Source organism: Carcharhinus amblyrhynchos, chromosome 5 (assembly GCF_965287045.1).
Source record: "Carcharhinus amblyrhynchos chromosome 5, sCarAmb.v2.hapA, whole genome shotgun sequence".
NCBI classification, from domain to species: Eukaryota; Metazoa; Chordata; class Chondrichthyes; order Carcharhiniformes; family Carcharhinidae; genus Carcharhinus; species Carcharhinus amblyrhynchos.
In genome coordinates this window covers 81,793,619-81,808,900 of record NC_137328.1, presented here as the reverse complement: position 1 = coordinate 81,808,900, position 15,282 = coordinate 81,793,619, and positions in this window count along the sequence as shown.

Below are 15,282 nucleotides of genomic sequence, written 5' to 3'. Positions count from 1 at the left end.
ACAAAGGCAATTAAAATGACTGATCCTCTGGGAGTCACCAGAACAAAATAATTAGCTTCTCAGGTTCAGAAATGTCACACCTCATTGTGTCTGAGGAGCTTGTAAAAGACCATCTGCAACTGTGCAGATCAATTTCAATGAGGGCTACATGAAATCCATTTGCACTTGATAAGCCAAACTTGTTAGCAAAGTCAATGAGTGGAATTTTACGCGATTTTTTTCCAAGTGTCCAGCTAATGTGCAAATGGGAGAGTTCCTGATCCATTTTTTGGGTGAATTTTCACACCCAGTCATATGCACTCAGTCTGAAAATATGGACTAGACCACTTCTAGCTGCTAGAGGCAGTGGGTGGGGCCTAATTTACCAGACAACCAGTAGCTCAGATCGGAGACACAAACTACACATGTGCAGGAAAACTGGGGAACAAAAACAGCTCTGCTGACAGTACCCTCTCAGGCCAGACACAGCCTCCCCCCCACCACCCACTGACATCAGAAACCACCCCGCACATTACTGACCCCCTTGCACACACCCCTCCACTGGACCCCCTTGCACATGTCCCCCTCATCACCACTGCTAGCCCCAATGGCTGGCTGACATGACCCTCTCTCTCCCCTGTTCCCAGTCATCACAAGCACAAATCCTAACCACCACCACCCCCCACCCCTCCATCAGTAAACCCGCAAGTGTTGACTTGGCTTCCCCTCCATGGGAACAAGGGATACTGCATTAAACTTGCTGGAATGGTCTAATGGGCGTGTGACTCGCCCAAACTGCCTGCAGCTGATCTGCCCTAACAAGGGACAGCCCCATAAAACCCCAAGGATGGCCAGACAGGCAGGAAGAAATGGCCTCTAAGAAAATAGTTCCCCATTTTTCGGATGTAGATCTGGCCAGGTTGATGGAGTCAGTGGAGGCAAGGTGGGACATCCTCTTCCCCCATAACAGGACAGCCCCAAACCTCGCCAGAAACCTCCAGCAACACACCTTCCCCATTTCCGTCATACACAGACCCCCAGCAATGCACACTCCCCACATCCCCCACAGATCCCTGAATGGCAACACAGCATCCTCCATTCTCACCCTCCCCCAACCACTCAACCACTCATAAACGCACAACCAGAACACATGCTGGAGTGGCCACAGATAGTGCTGCTTCGCAAGTCCTGAGGCTGCAGCACTGCCACTTCAGAGTTTCCAGCCCATCCCCCACCTGCAACAGTGTTTGTTGCGGCCTGCACTAGGACCCAGAGTCAGCGCTAAGACCCAAGATCAACACTCTGACCCGGGTCCGTGCTGAGAGTCTGAGGTTGGGCTCCATCAGCAACAGCAACGTCCCACACTCCCCACATACTCGGAGGACCCCCGACCCAAAATGCAACATAGCTGCCACGAAACAATCCCCTCTGAACAGCATGGAGCAGTTTGAGTGCGGAGACTTACCCCCTCACTGATCAAGTGCCTGAATGTGACTTTTATAGAGGAGGTGTTTGCATGTTCGATCTGGCTACAGTGAATGAGGGGGTTAAGGCAGGTGAGCTGGGACGACAGGGAGTTAAGCTCACTAATGACATTGTGATTAATGCAAAAAAAATGCAAATTGACATTTCGCTCGTTCTGGGTGGGCTCCCGATCGTGCTGCTTTTAGTTTCTCAGTAAATGGGAATGGGCGTGAAAATGAGCACCATTCCCATTTGTCACATTACACCTGATTTTATGACATTTTCCCGCTGATGCGATGAGATCATAAAATTCTGCCCAATGAGTCTATGGAGACAATAACTTTCCAAACACCAGAGTCCCAACAAGTATCACCTCTTCTAACCCATAACAGCTGAGACATTAGCAGTCCAGGACATAAAGGCAATTTCCAGTCATTATGAAGAAGAAAGCCTCTGACCTGCTGGACAGGTTAATATTACTCTGAGTTACACACCACAGTCTGCTGTCTAATCTCTGACTGGCAGATCACATAAAAGCCAGATCTGGCCGGCTGGACAACTAGCCCCTATCTAACCTGACTCTATTGGGAAGAATTTGTACTATTGCCTTTATGATTCACTCTCTGTGTGCCTATTTCACCTTGTAACTTCAACACCGCTGGGAAAAAAATCTTACAGGATTCCTCTTTGGACATTGAATCTGGCCTCTGGAACTTACTTGAAACCAACAGTTTCTCTGTGATCTTTGTACTCTGTAACTTCATGTGTCTGCCCCCATGAATATACTGTCCTCTACAACCAGTTTATTTATTGTACCACCTGGCCAGTTTGCTCAAATTAATCGAGCTCCCGTTCTCATCCGTACAAGTTGTAAGAACCTCAAACCTGTTGGACAATTGCAAGGGCAGAGACACATCTGCTCTTACCTCCTCAATCCCCTTACTTACTTACCTCCTCACAGTCACATCCTCCTGTCCCTGATCACTGACCAAAAAAGAAGACCATAGCTGAAGGGTCTTCCAGTTACGACACATCACCAGCTCTGCCATTCTTTTAGTGATATGGAGATGCCGGCGTTGGACTGGGATGGGCACAGTAAGAAGTCTCACAACACCAGGTTAAAGTCCAAAAGGTTTATTTGGTAGCACAAACTTTCGGAGCACTGCTCCTTCACTCACCTGATGAAGGAACAGCACTCTGAAGGCTCATGCTACCACATTGACCTGTTGGACTTTAACCTCATGTTGTGAGAATCATTTTAGTATGTTAAGTTATGTTTTAAAAATAGTGTTGTAATGGATAGTTTTGATAATAATACATTAAAAGGAATCATTTTATAATAATAAAGAGAAAAAAGCAAAAAATTTGATAGAAAATGATGGATACATCATTATATTGTATTAAATATTTTGTACACTTGCTCATGACATGAGTCATGCAGAGATATTGCCTATCTCTTTTGGCTCTGGTGCAAGTGCTGGTGATTTGCCTCCTGATGTTCCCCACTCAGGAAACTTTGCCCCACCCCTGCACTGACAGCTCTCCCCCCACTCTGAAAGCTCTCCCCCACAGTGGCACCTCCCCCCACTCTGAAAGCTCTCCCCCACAGTGGCACCTCCCCCCACTCTGAAAGCTCTCCTCCCACAGTGGCACCTCCCCCCACTCTGAAAGATCTCCCCCCACAGTGGCAGCTCCCCTCACTCTGAAAGCTCTCCCCGCCACAGTGACAACTCTCCAGCTATTCTGAAAGCTCTCCTCCAAGAGTGACAGCTCCCTCTCACTCTGACAGCTCTCCCCCCACAGTGACATAGAACATAGAACATTAGAACACAGTACTGGCCCTTCGGCCCTCAGTGTTGCGCTGACCAGTGGAACTAATCTAATGACCCTCTAACCTAAACTATTCCAATATTATCCATGTGCCTTTCCAATGACCATGTGAATGCCCTTAAAGTTGGCGAGTCCACAACTGCTGCAGGCAGGGCATTCCACACCCTTACTACCCTCTGAGTAAAGAACCTACCTCTGACATTTGTCCTATATTTATCATTCCTCAATTTAAAGCGATGTCCCCTCATTTTAGCCATCACCATCTGAGGGAAAAGGGTCTCACTGTCCACCCTATCTAACCCTCTGATCATCCTGTATGCCTCAATTAGGTCACCTCGTAACCTTCTTCTCTCCAATGAAAATAACCTCAAGTCCCTCAGCCTTTCCTCATAAGACCTTCCCACCATACCAGCCAACATCCTGATAAACCTCCTCTGCACTCTTTCCAATGCTTCCACATCTTTCTTATAATGCGGCGACCAGAACTGACAGCTCTCCCGCCATTCTGAAAGCTCTCCCCCAACAGTGACAGCTCCCCCTCACTCTGACAGCTCTCCCCCTACAGTGACAGCACTCCCCCAGCTCTGACAGCTGCCTTGATTTCAAAGGCAGACAATGTCACCTCTCCATTGGAAACCAACCCTGTCGTCTGCATTAAGACCAAGGCTATAATGAGATCTGAAGCCGATTCGCCTGGCTGAACCTGAGCAGAGAATTGGTGAGCAGTGTTTAATGCTGAATAAGTGCCACTTGATAGTGCTGTGAGTGACACCAGCATCACTTCACTAATGTTTGAGAGGAGATTGACGTGGCAGTAATTATCCTGCTTTTTTTTTGGACAGGATACATCTGGGCAAATTTCCATACTGTCAGAAAGATGCTAGTGTTGTAGTGTAAGGAAGAACTTGGCTAAGAGTACAGTTAGTTCTGGAGCGCAGGACTTCAGTACTACAACCAGGATGTTGTCAAGGCCTATAGCCTTTGTTGCATCCAGACCCTTCAGCCATTTCTCAATATCATGTGGAGTGACTGGCATCTATGATGTTGGGTATATTGTGGTCTGTTAGAACTGTTTGGATGCAGAATAGAAACAAAATTTATATTCTAATGATTAGTGCCGTTGCTGTCAAGTTGACCTGCATTACGTGTTGCTTAAAAACAACATCATTGTCAAAAGCATAAGATTGATTTTGTTTCTTTGCTCACCGACAGCTGTGTAATAATTGGTATACCTTTGAAAGTAAAGTTCTAAGATAAAATGCTTGAATCAGATGCTGAAGATTCCACTGGTTTGCAACATTGCTGTAAGATCTCATCCATGATTTGTGACAGGCAGAAGGTTAGATGTGTTGGCTAGTCAGAGCCATGTCAAAAAAACAATGAAAGCTTTAGACCACCTGCGGACAATTTAGTAACAGCAACTTGCAAACTAAGCGAAATGCACATGAATTAGAGTAACTTACCATTCTGGTACATGAGTCTTGTATGTCTGCTACTATTAGTATACTTTTATAAACTATAACCCCAGTATACTAACATGTGTAAGTCCAATTTGTTTCAAATTAACATTAAGAAGATTGATCTTATTCAACATTGAGCAGTCTCACAACACCAGGTTTAAGGCCAACAGGTTTATTTGGAATCACGAGCTTTCAGAGTGCTGCTCCTTCTGGTGATTCACCCGATGAAGGAGCAATGCTCCGAAAGCTCGCGCTACCAAATGAACCTGTTGGCCTTTAATCTGATGTTTTGAGACTGCTTACTGTGCCCACCTCAGTCCAACGGCGGCAGATCCACATCAAATTAACATGTGCACTGTGCTTTTTACATTGCAGCAGCAGTGGTTCTGTGTTCGTTCATTTGTTTCTTCAATCCATAACTGGCTATCTCAGTGCATTACTAATAGCTAGATGTTACCAGTGAGACATTTAACTGATTTATTAAAATAGGTAGCCCCCTCCAGAAACCGACATTGGACAGAAATGGGGATATTTACACTGAATATTCTTAAATAAACTATCTGTTCTCTCGCCTAATTCTACTAACGAAGCTGCCTGAAGATAAGATACAACAGAACTGTACGTGGAAATTTTAAGTCTTTCTTTCTTGCCCTAACATACATGGTCACCATCTTAAATTTAACCTTATTACTTGAAACTACCAGCTATTGAACATACGACAACAGAACCTATTAGTTACCAACAGAATCCCACTCCTATTCCTTGCATTCTCATGCTAATTTTACTTCCTAATTTAGTTAGTCCCTTTATGGTTAGAATCCTAGTTTTTTAGTCCATATCCTTTCTTTCCATCTGCTCCTCTCCCTTTTAATTTTTATATTGCACTTAATTTTTGCGCTTAATTATATAACATTTCCTAATTGTTTGTTATCCTCACTTTACCAGGTTGCTGCTGGGCAGTGGGGTAGAGATAGCGAGCCACATCTGAATGCATGGTAATGAAATGATGCAGCAGTAGTCACAGCCATACCTATAGGGAATGCCTGCTCAGCAACTCAGCCTGTTAGAAATCTTTGAGGGAGAAAACTGCTTTGAATGGAGCAGGCTAGCTTAGATTGATGTGTGGCTATGCGAAGAGGAAGCCAGTTATCTGTTCCATTTCCTACCATATTTCAGACATTAGACATAGCCGCAGGATATTCGGCAATAAATATGAGAACAGACTGCAAGTTCCACTGAACAGGATGAAGTCTATCTTGACAGTTCTGATTTCGATCATATCCTGCCAAATTTGGCACTGATTATCTTTTGTAAGTCGTAACTCAAGACTTATCAGTCACAGCGTTTTGAGAGAAACTGTCTGGGCTTGATCTCTTTGCCCTAAGAAGCACCTCGGCAGATGCCCATGAAGTTGCTACATTCTTTAGGGTGTATAGCAGCTGTAAAAATCCGCGACTTATTGATGCTGAAGTCAGATGTGCTCCTATGTGTTATTTGACAACGATTGCAGGGCATTCATCATGTTCTCAAAAAGTGTCTCAGTTATTGATTAACATGCTTATGAAGATTCAATAGAATACCAACCATTTTCCTTTTTACACAATGTAAAGTTATTCCTTGGCCCCCACTTATTCCTTTTTACTTGTGACAGGTGCCCCACAAGATGACTCCTTCTTCACCTTGCTAACTAAATCTGTTCTGTAACACTGCCTCTATAATGCTTCTGTTATGAAATGTTTGGATTTATCAGCCATTAGATGAAAATGCACATCTTGGATTATCTTTAGAAAGGGAATAGGAAGATGTGTTATAAGGGATTCAATGGGGAATGCTTCGTACAAAAGATACTATTATGCATGACCGTGCTATATGAGAAAGTAAGAACAGTAAGCATAGGTCCAGATATCCCTCCTGCCTGTTACTGCTGTTCAAAAAAGGTATGCCGAAGACTGCTTAAAAATGCCACATTGCCCACTGGGGAACACCTATTGCTATTGTTTTGACTGTCATTATGAAAATATATACCAGACTTACTGATGCTAGAAATTGGATAATCATCAATGTCCACATTCCTCCTTATATGGTGCATGTATTGTGCATGGAGTCCTTCTTGGCACCCCATTCAATTTTTATATTTTTATATACATGAAAGTTATTAATATGATCCACCAAAAATGTTCTGATAAATGTAACAAATCATGTGCCAACACTCTCAGGGCAGAGAATTAAAAATAAATCTCATGCCTTCCACACTCACATACCACTTCCTTTAATTTCTAAATCACTACCAATAGAAACTTCCAGGCTGTTCACACCAACTGGATCTTCTGGTCCCACTGATGGTGCATCACCATTGTGGGTTTCACAAAGGCAACGGCTGCATTCAACAGGAAACCCCTGACAACGGCAGGACAAGGAAATCCCACAGCCAGCCAATGGTGTGCTACCTCTGTCACTGCAAAACTTGTGGCAGGCTGTGTGGAAAATCCTGCTCTATAACTTAATGCACACTGTAATAAAATGATAAATACATCACTGTGGTTTATGCTCTGACAACCCCATGTCCCACTGCACTGTCAGTTCAGTTTCATGGGCCAAGCTGGAGAACCAGTGGGAGGCCCGAGTCACTTCTACCCAGGAGGCCTGATGCTTAGGCACTTAGCTGGCCAGTGCTGGACCACCCATGTGATTAAGATCCTGGGAGGACAGAAATCTCAAGAGTGGCAGCTCTCCATTACTGGAAGTGCCACCAGAAATGGTGGTTGATGCTAATAATATTCCAGTGTCTTCACCAGGGATCATCAGTGGATTCCAGCAGAGAGGTGGTAGGATAATATGGGGTGATAGGGAGGGGATTTCCAATAAGGGAGAACAGGGTGGGGATGGTAAGTATGGAAAGGCAGGGGTTGGTATCAGCAGCCTCACCTTCCAGATGCTGGGTCCAACGACTGGGCACTGAGAGATTTGATGAAGGACTTCCCCCCCAAGGAGGCCAAGGCAAACCAGATAGAGTTTTACAGGGCAGCCTTTACAGGAGCCAAGGGAGATTTGTGTGAGCTTCATTAAACCCCAGACCAGTGGAGTCAGGGATAATCAGTTTTCATGAGGTTATTTGGTATCCTACCACCAGCAGATGGGATTCCCACATGGAACCTTTCCTGCTTCTACTAAATTGAGGATTCATAGGATTGTTATGGCATAGGAGATGCCATTTGGTCCAATGTGTCTGCATCAGCTCTTTAAAGGAGCAGCATTGCTTCATGCCATTTTCCTGCCCCTTCCCCTGTATCTCTACACATTGTTTCTATTCAACTAATCATCTAATGCCCTGTTGAATACTTTGATTAAACCTGTCCCCACCACATTTTCAGATAATGCATTCCAGACTCGATTCACTCATTGTGTGAATATTTCTCACACATTTGTTTCTTTTGCAAATCACTTTAAATCTCTGCCCTCTCATTCTCAATACTTTTTCAAACAGGATCATGATTTTGAACATCTATATGAAATCTCCTCTCAGCCTTCATTTCTTCAAAGAGAACAGTTCCAACCTCCTCAATCTATCTTCATAATTGAAGTTTCTGATCCATGGATCCATTCTTCTAAACCTCTTCTGTGTTCCCTCCAATGCATTCACTCCCCACGCCCCACCCCCGCCCTCCCCCCCCATAGTATGGTGCCCAGAATTGTACTCCAGCTGAGGTCTAACTAGTGTCTTGTATAAATTCAACGTAACCTCCTTGATTTTGTACTCTGTGCCTCTTCTGTTCCTGCACCCCTTAAAGAATTTAACTCTTATTTTATACTGTCAAATTGAATCGGATTTTCAAAAACATTTGATAAAATCTTACATATGGGACCAATGAATAAAATCAAGGCACAAGGGATTAAAGCGAGGATAGGAAGTTGATTAGAGGTGTTAGGAATAGGTTAACAGACCTTCCAATTAAGCCCTAGTTTGATGTCAATTATTTAATGGAAATCACAGTATATAAGGGGGTTACAGCTAGCATTACGTATTGAAGGAGAATTCTATGTGAAATTGGATCACAGAAATAAAGATAGTTTATGAAGAAGCTGAGCTAATACTCTTCAGCATGGTAGCACAGTGGTTAGCACTGCTGCTTCACAACTCCAGGGACCTGGTTTCGATTCCCGGTTCAGGTCACTGTCTGTGTGGAGTTTACATATTCTCCTCGTATCTGCGTGGGTGCTCTAGTTTCCTCCCACAGTCCAAAGATGTGCAGGTTAGGTTGATTAGCCATGCTAAAATTGCCCCTTCGTGTCCTAAGATGCATAGGTTAAAGGGATTAGCAGGTAAATGTGTAGGGATATGGGGGTAGGGCCTGAGTGGGATTGTGGTTGGTGCATTATGTTCTTATGCTGACTTAATGGGCTGAAGGGCCTCTTTCTGCACTGTAGGGTTCTATGATTCTATGAATGTCTCCTTTATTGAACTACAACTGAGAGGTTCAAACAAGAGAGAGTAGGAGCTCAAATCAGAGTGATGGGGAGTTATTGAAGGGCTGGAGGAAATTGTAGCAACAAATACAACAGAGAAAGATAAGGACAAGGATTTTTAATTGAGTGCTTTGGAGACTGAGAAACCGTTACTGGTCAACAAGCACAATGATGATAGGCAGCAGGACAGGGATTACTGAATTGCCTCAGCAGCAACCCCTTCTTCTCAACATGATGATGAGCCTGGAAGAGATCAATTCTGAGAGCCTCTAGGTAGTTGGCTGAGCTAGTCTGACTGCTGGTAAGTGCAAGCTCAAGATCCTCATTTGGTCTCACCTTAGATTCTCAAAGTTCTCAGTAAAATTCAGCCCAAAAGGTTGTTGCACATGATAAGAATTCAGGTTAGTATATTAACACGAAAAGAGAATTAAAGTCAGTAGGAATAAACAGATCATTCTTACGTTGGAGTTTGTGATTGGTACTGGAGCCTCATCTATTTACAATCTAGGTCAATAGCTTAGATCAAAGGACTACTTGCAATGTGTCAAAATCTGCCGATGATGCAAAGTGGGAAAGTAAGCTATGAGTACACCAAGGCCTGAATCTTCTCATCTTAGACATTGGGAACAATGTTGTTAATTTTAATCAAAATAGTAATTGAGAAATTAATGGCACTAAAGAGTGACAAAGCCCAGGACCAGTCGGGTTGCATCCCAGAGTTTAAATAAAGTGAGTAAGTACAATATAGGTGCCTTAACTATAAACTCCTAAAGGTCTTCCAATTCATGAACCATCCTTTGTCAATGTCACCCTGCTATTTAAGAAAGATGACAGAGGAGAAGCAGGGAATTATAAGGCATTTAATCTAACATCTGCTGGAAAATTATGAGCAACGATAAGGTGATTGCACATCTTGAACATTATCAACTGATCAGAAAGATCCAGCAGAGTAGCATTTAAATATGCACAGTCTGTTCAATTTCCAGCACACGGAATTCTCTGGCCTTCAGGTACAGCGTGATAATAGTGGGCATCACTACTGCCCACCACCAGAGGAGACCTGGTGAGATGGTAATGCTGGGGAGGACTCGGAGACCATAAAAGAATGGAAACATGGCCAGCAGTACCCATAGGGCAGTGCCCACTTTACGGGGCCCACCTGGCACACTGGCAATGTCCATGGGACATCCCAGTGGTATCAATTGGTTACTGCCAGTGTGCCAGCAGTAGTGCCAAGGGAGTGGGGCTTGAGTGGGGGCTATAATGGGAGGATTATGCAGGGGAATTATAATGGGTGGGGCTATGCAGGGGGTGTCATGAAGGGGTAGATTGTGTCAGGGATCGTGATGGGCACCGTTGAGAAATGGCGCCCAAGTGCTCTGAATCAGACTCACTGGCCAGTACCAGCTCGAAACTCCCAACTCTCCAAAAAAGTGACTGAGTATGGGAGGATTGCGGAGCACGCCTGAGAGACTGATGTGGATCATTCCATTATTCTCGACATCATGAAACTTCAGTTTTTTTGGGAGAATTCATCTCAGAGGTAGGGATAATAGGCAAGCTCTCTCATAGGCAGGATGTGACTAGTGGTGTCTGCAAGGATCCGTGTTGAAGACTCAACTCTTCATTAGTCATTAATTACTTTGGTGAAGTGCTTCAAAAGTCATGGCACAAATCAATTCCGGCCTCCCAGATTGCCTGGATCCACTACAGTTTGCCTACTGCTGCAACAGGTCCACAGCAAATGCCATCTCCCTGGCTCTACAATAGACAACAAAGACACCAATGTCAGACTCCTATTTACTGAATACAGCTCAATCTTCAACACCATTATTCTTACTAAACTCATCTCCAACTCCATGGTCTGGTGCTCAGCCCCTCACTCTGTAACAGGAGCCGAGACTTCCTAACCCACAGATTGCAATCAGTAAGGATTGAGAACAACATCTCCTCCATGATCATCCTCAAAATCGGTGCCCCATAAGGCTGTGTTCTCAGCCCACTACTTTACTCATTATACACCTATGACTGTGAGGCCAAATTCCCTCCAACTTGATTTTCAAGTTTGCTGATGATACCACTGTAATGAGTTGGATGATCGAGAACCTGGTGAACTGGTGAGACGACAATAATCTCTCTCTCAAAGTCAACAAAACAAAGAAGATGGTCACTGACTTCAGGAAGCATAGTAAAGGACATGACCCTGTCTACATTAATGGGAACAAAATGGAAATGGTCAAGAGTTTCACATTGGTAGGTATCCAGATCAGCAACAACCTGTCCTGATCCCTCCATACTAACACTATTGGTAAGAAAGACCATCAACGCCTCTATTTTCTCAGAAGACTAATTTGGCAAGTCCGCTATGACCCTCACTAACTTTTACAGATGCACCATAGAAAGTTGTATCACAGCCTGGTATGGCTCCTGCTCTTCTAAAGCTACAATAAACTACAAAAAGTCATGAATGAAGCCCAGTCCATCATTCAAACCAGCTTCCCATCCATTGACTCTGTCTACACTAACCACTTCCTTTAGAAAAGCAGCCAGCATAATCAAGGACTCCATGCACCTAAACATTCTCTCTTCCACCTTCTTTGTCGGGAAAAAGATATAAAAGTCTGAAGACACATATGAACTGACTCAAGATCAGGTTCTTCCCTGCTGCTATCAGACATTTGAATGGAGCTATCTTGCATTAAATTGATCTTTCTCTACTCCCTAGCTATGATTGTAACACTACATTCTGCACTCTCTCCTTTCCTTCTCTATGTACGGTATGCTTTGCCTGTATAGCATGCAAGAAACAATACTTTTCACTGCATACTAATACAATAATAAATCAAATCAAATCAAATCAGAAAGCCAAATATCTACATTTGCTGATGACTCAAAGGTAGGTATATTGTAAGTGTTATAAATAGAAGCAGAAAATTTACAAGGGAAATAAACAGATTGAGTAAATAGACAAAACAGTGACAAATGGATTTCAAAATAGGAAAATAAAGGTCACTCACTTTGGACCTAAAAAAGATAGACTAGGGCAGTTTCTAAATGCAGAAACTGTGGAGACCCAAAGCGATGTCGAGTACCAGCTTCACAGATTAACCAAAAATGCAAATTAAATGTTAACCAAAAATGCAAATTAAATGTTGACCTTCATACCTAAGGAGCTATAACATAAGAGGGAGGAAGTCATACTTCAGCTGTACAAAGTCCAGGTTAGACAAAACCTGGAGTATAGTTAACAGTTCTGGCCAACACACCTTTGAAAGGATAGATTGGCTTTGGAGGGAATGCAGCTCTCTTCTACTAGAATGACACGAGGACTCCAAAGATTAAATTATGAGGACGGATTAAACAAACTAGAGCTTTATTCCCTGAAATAGAAAGTTAAAGAGCTGTTTGATCTAAATTTTCAAGATATTAAAGGGAACAGGTAGGGTGGGTTAAGACAAAGTATTTCTGCTAGTTCGGAAGGCGAGGACTAACAGGCATAGTCCAAAAATTACAGCCAGTCCATTAGGGCTGAAATTAGAAAGCAGTTCTTCATGCAGAGGGAGGTGGAAGTTTGCAACCGTCTTCTGCTAACGGCAACTGATACTGGAGCAATTGTTAGTTTTAAAGCTGAGATTGATACATTGATGTTAGCTGAAGATACTAGGGGATAGGGGGAAAAGGTAGATGTTGTGGAGTTATGTCACATGTCAGCCATGATCTCACTGAAAGGCCAAATAGGTTCAAAAGTCTGAATATCCTTCTCCTCTTCTTATGTTTTATGTCAGTGATTGGGTAACCGAGGCTAGTGAGTGGGCCGCATGAGTGGCCCTCCTTCATTTCAGTGGGCTGCAAGATTGAGATGGGGCACGTTCACTAACTATGACCAAAATTAAATACATCTAATACCTAAGGGTATTCCTGGGTCCTCTGGTATTTGTGATTTTTATCAATGAGGGGGCTGAAGGGTGGGCTAGTAAATTTGCTGATGACACCAAGATTGGTGGGGCAGTGGATGAGGTGGAGGGCTCTTCTAGGCTGCAAAGAGACATTGATAGGATGCAGAGCTGGGCAAAAAAGTGGCAGATGGAGTTTAACCCTGATAAGTGCAAGGTGACTCATTTTGGTAGGATAAACTTGAATGCGGATTACAGGGTCAACGGTAGGGTTCTGAAGAATGTGGAGAAACAGCGAGATCTTGGGGTTCATATCCACAAATCTCTGAAGGTTGCCACTCAAGTGGATAGAGCCGTGAAGAAGGCTTATAGTGTGTTAGCGTTTGTTAACAGGGGGTTTGAGTTTAAGAGTCGTGGGGTTATGCTGCAACTATACCGGACCTTGGTGAGACCACATTTGGAATATTGTGTGCAGTTCTGGTCACCTCACTATAAGAAGGATGTGGAAGCATTGGAGAGAGCGCAGAGGAGATTTTCCAGGGTGCTGCCTGGTTTGGAGGGTAGGTCTTATGAGGCAAGGTTGAAGGAGCTGGGACTTTTCTCTTTAGAGCGGAGGTGGATGAGAGGTTTATAAGATGATGAGGGGGATAGATAGAATGGACATTCAGAGACTATTTCCTTGGGTGGAAGTAGCTATTACTAGTGGGCATAACTATAAGGTTCATGGTGGGAGATGTAGGAGGGTTGTCTGGAGTAGATTCTTTACTCAGAGAGTGGTTAGGGTGTGGAAGGTACCGCCTGCTGTGATAGTGGAGTCGGACACTTTAGGAATTTTCAAGCGGTTATTGGATAGGCACATGGAGCACACCAGAATGATAGGGAGTGAGATAGCTTGATCTTGGGTTCAGATATAGCTCAGCACAACATTGAGGGCTGAAGGGCCTTCACTGTTCTATGTTCTATGTTCTAATACGCGCCAAATATTTTATAACAAGTTATAGAAAATGCTTAATTGTTTATATATTGATAGAACTATCATCAAAGTCAAACAGTGAAAAACAATTAAGTATTTTCACTTTGGACACAGAGGGAGCACAGGACCCTCAAGCTTGGTGTTGTGTGCAATGTACATGCATCTCACTTTATGTGGTCTTGCTTTATATGCATATCACTTCAGTTATACTGGTAGTAAAACAAATTGATGTGGATGGAAATTAGCGGAATGTGGCAACCCATGGGGCCACAACCCAAGGAGCAGCAGGGTGGCACAGTGATTAGCACTGCTGCCTCACAGAACCAGAGACCCGGGTTCGATTCCCGGCTTGGTTCCCTGCTGTTGGACTCTGCACATTCTCTCTGTGTGTCCGGGTGCTCCGGTTTCCGAAAGACGTGCTGGTTAGGTGCATTGGCCATGCTAAATCCTCTCCTAAACAGGTGCCGGAGTGTAGCGACTAGGGGATTTTCACAGAAACTTCATTGCAGTGTTGATGTAGGTCTATTTGTGACTAATAAATAAATTTTAACTTTAAACCCTTCGCATGGGCAACGGTCAACAAAATGTCATGTGGGCTGTACTCAGAACCCATATAGGTTGCATAGAGCCCCCAAGCCGCAGCTTGCCCACTACTGTTTCAAATTGCATTGCACATCAATGTCCAAAATATAACGACCATGATCAGGTTGTTGATTTGCAGGCACAAGGTACCTCATGGGATCACGAAGTGGCTGCATTAGCAGAGATATGGCTCAACAAAGCTCCGAATGGATTCTTTATATTCTGATTACCAAGAATTCAGGAACGATAAAGCAGTAAATAAAGTCAAGGGACTTGGCAGTATTGATTAACATTACAGTTCAAAATGGAAAGGGTAGTCTAGGTCATTTTAGGACTGAATTTATGTGGCTTGAGTTAGAAACAGAGCTACTGCATTGCTGGGAGTTTTTAAATGAAAAAAGCTACCAAGAGATAGGGAAATGACTTACAAAACTCTGCAGCAAAAATAGAGTAGAACATAAAAAATAGAGAAGTAAGTCATTTGACTATTCCAGCCTACTCTGTTGTTTAACAAGATCACAGCTGATCTTGCACATCAATTTCATTTCCCTGCATTGTCCTCATATTCATTAATTCCCAAAGTACCCAAAAATCTATCAAACTCTGTCCTGAATACACTAAACAATTTGAGCATCTC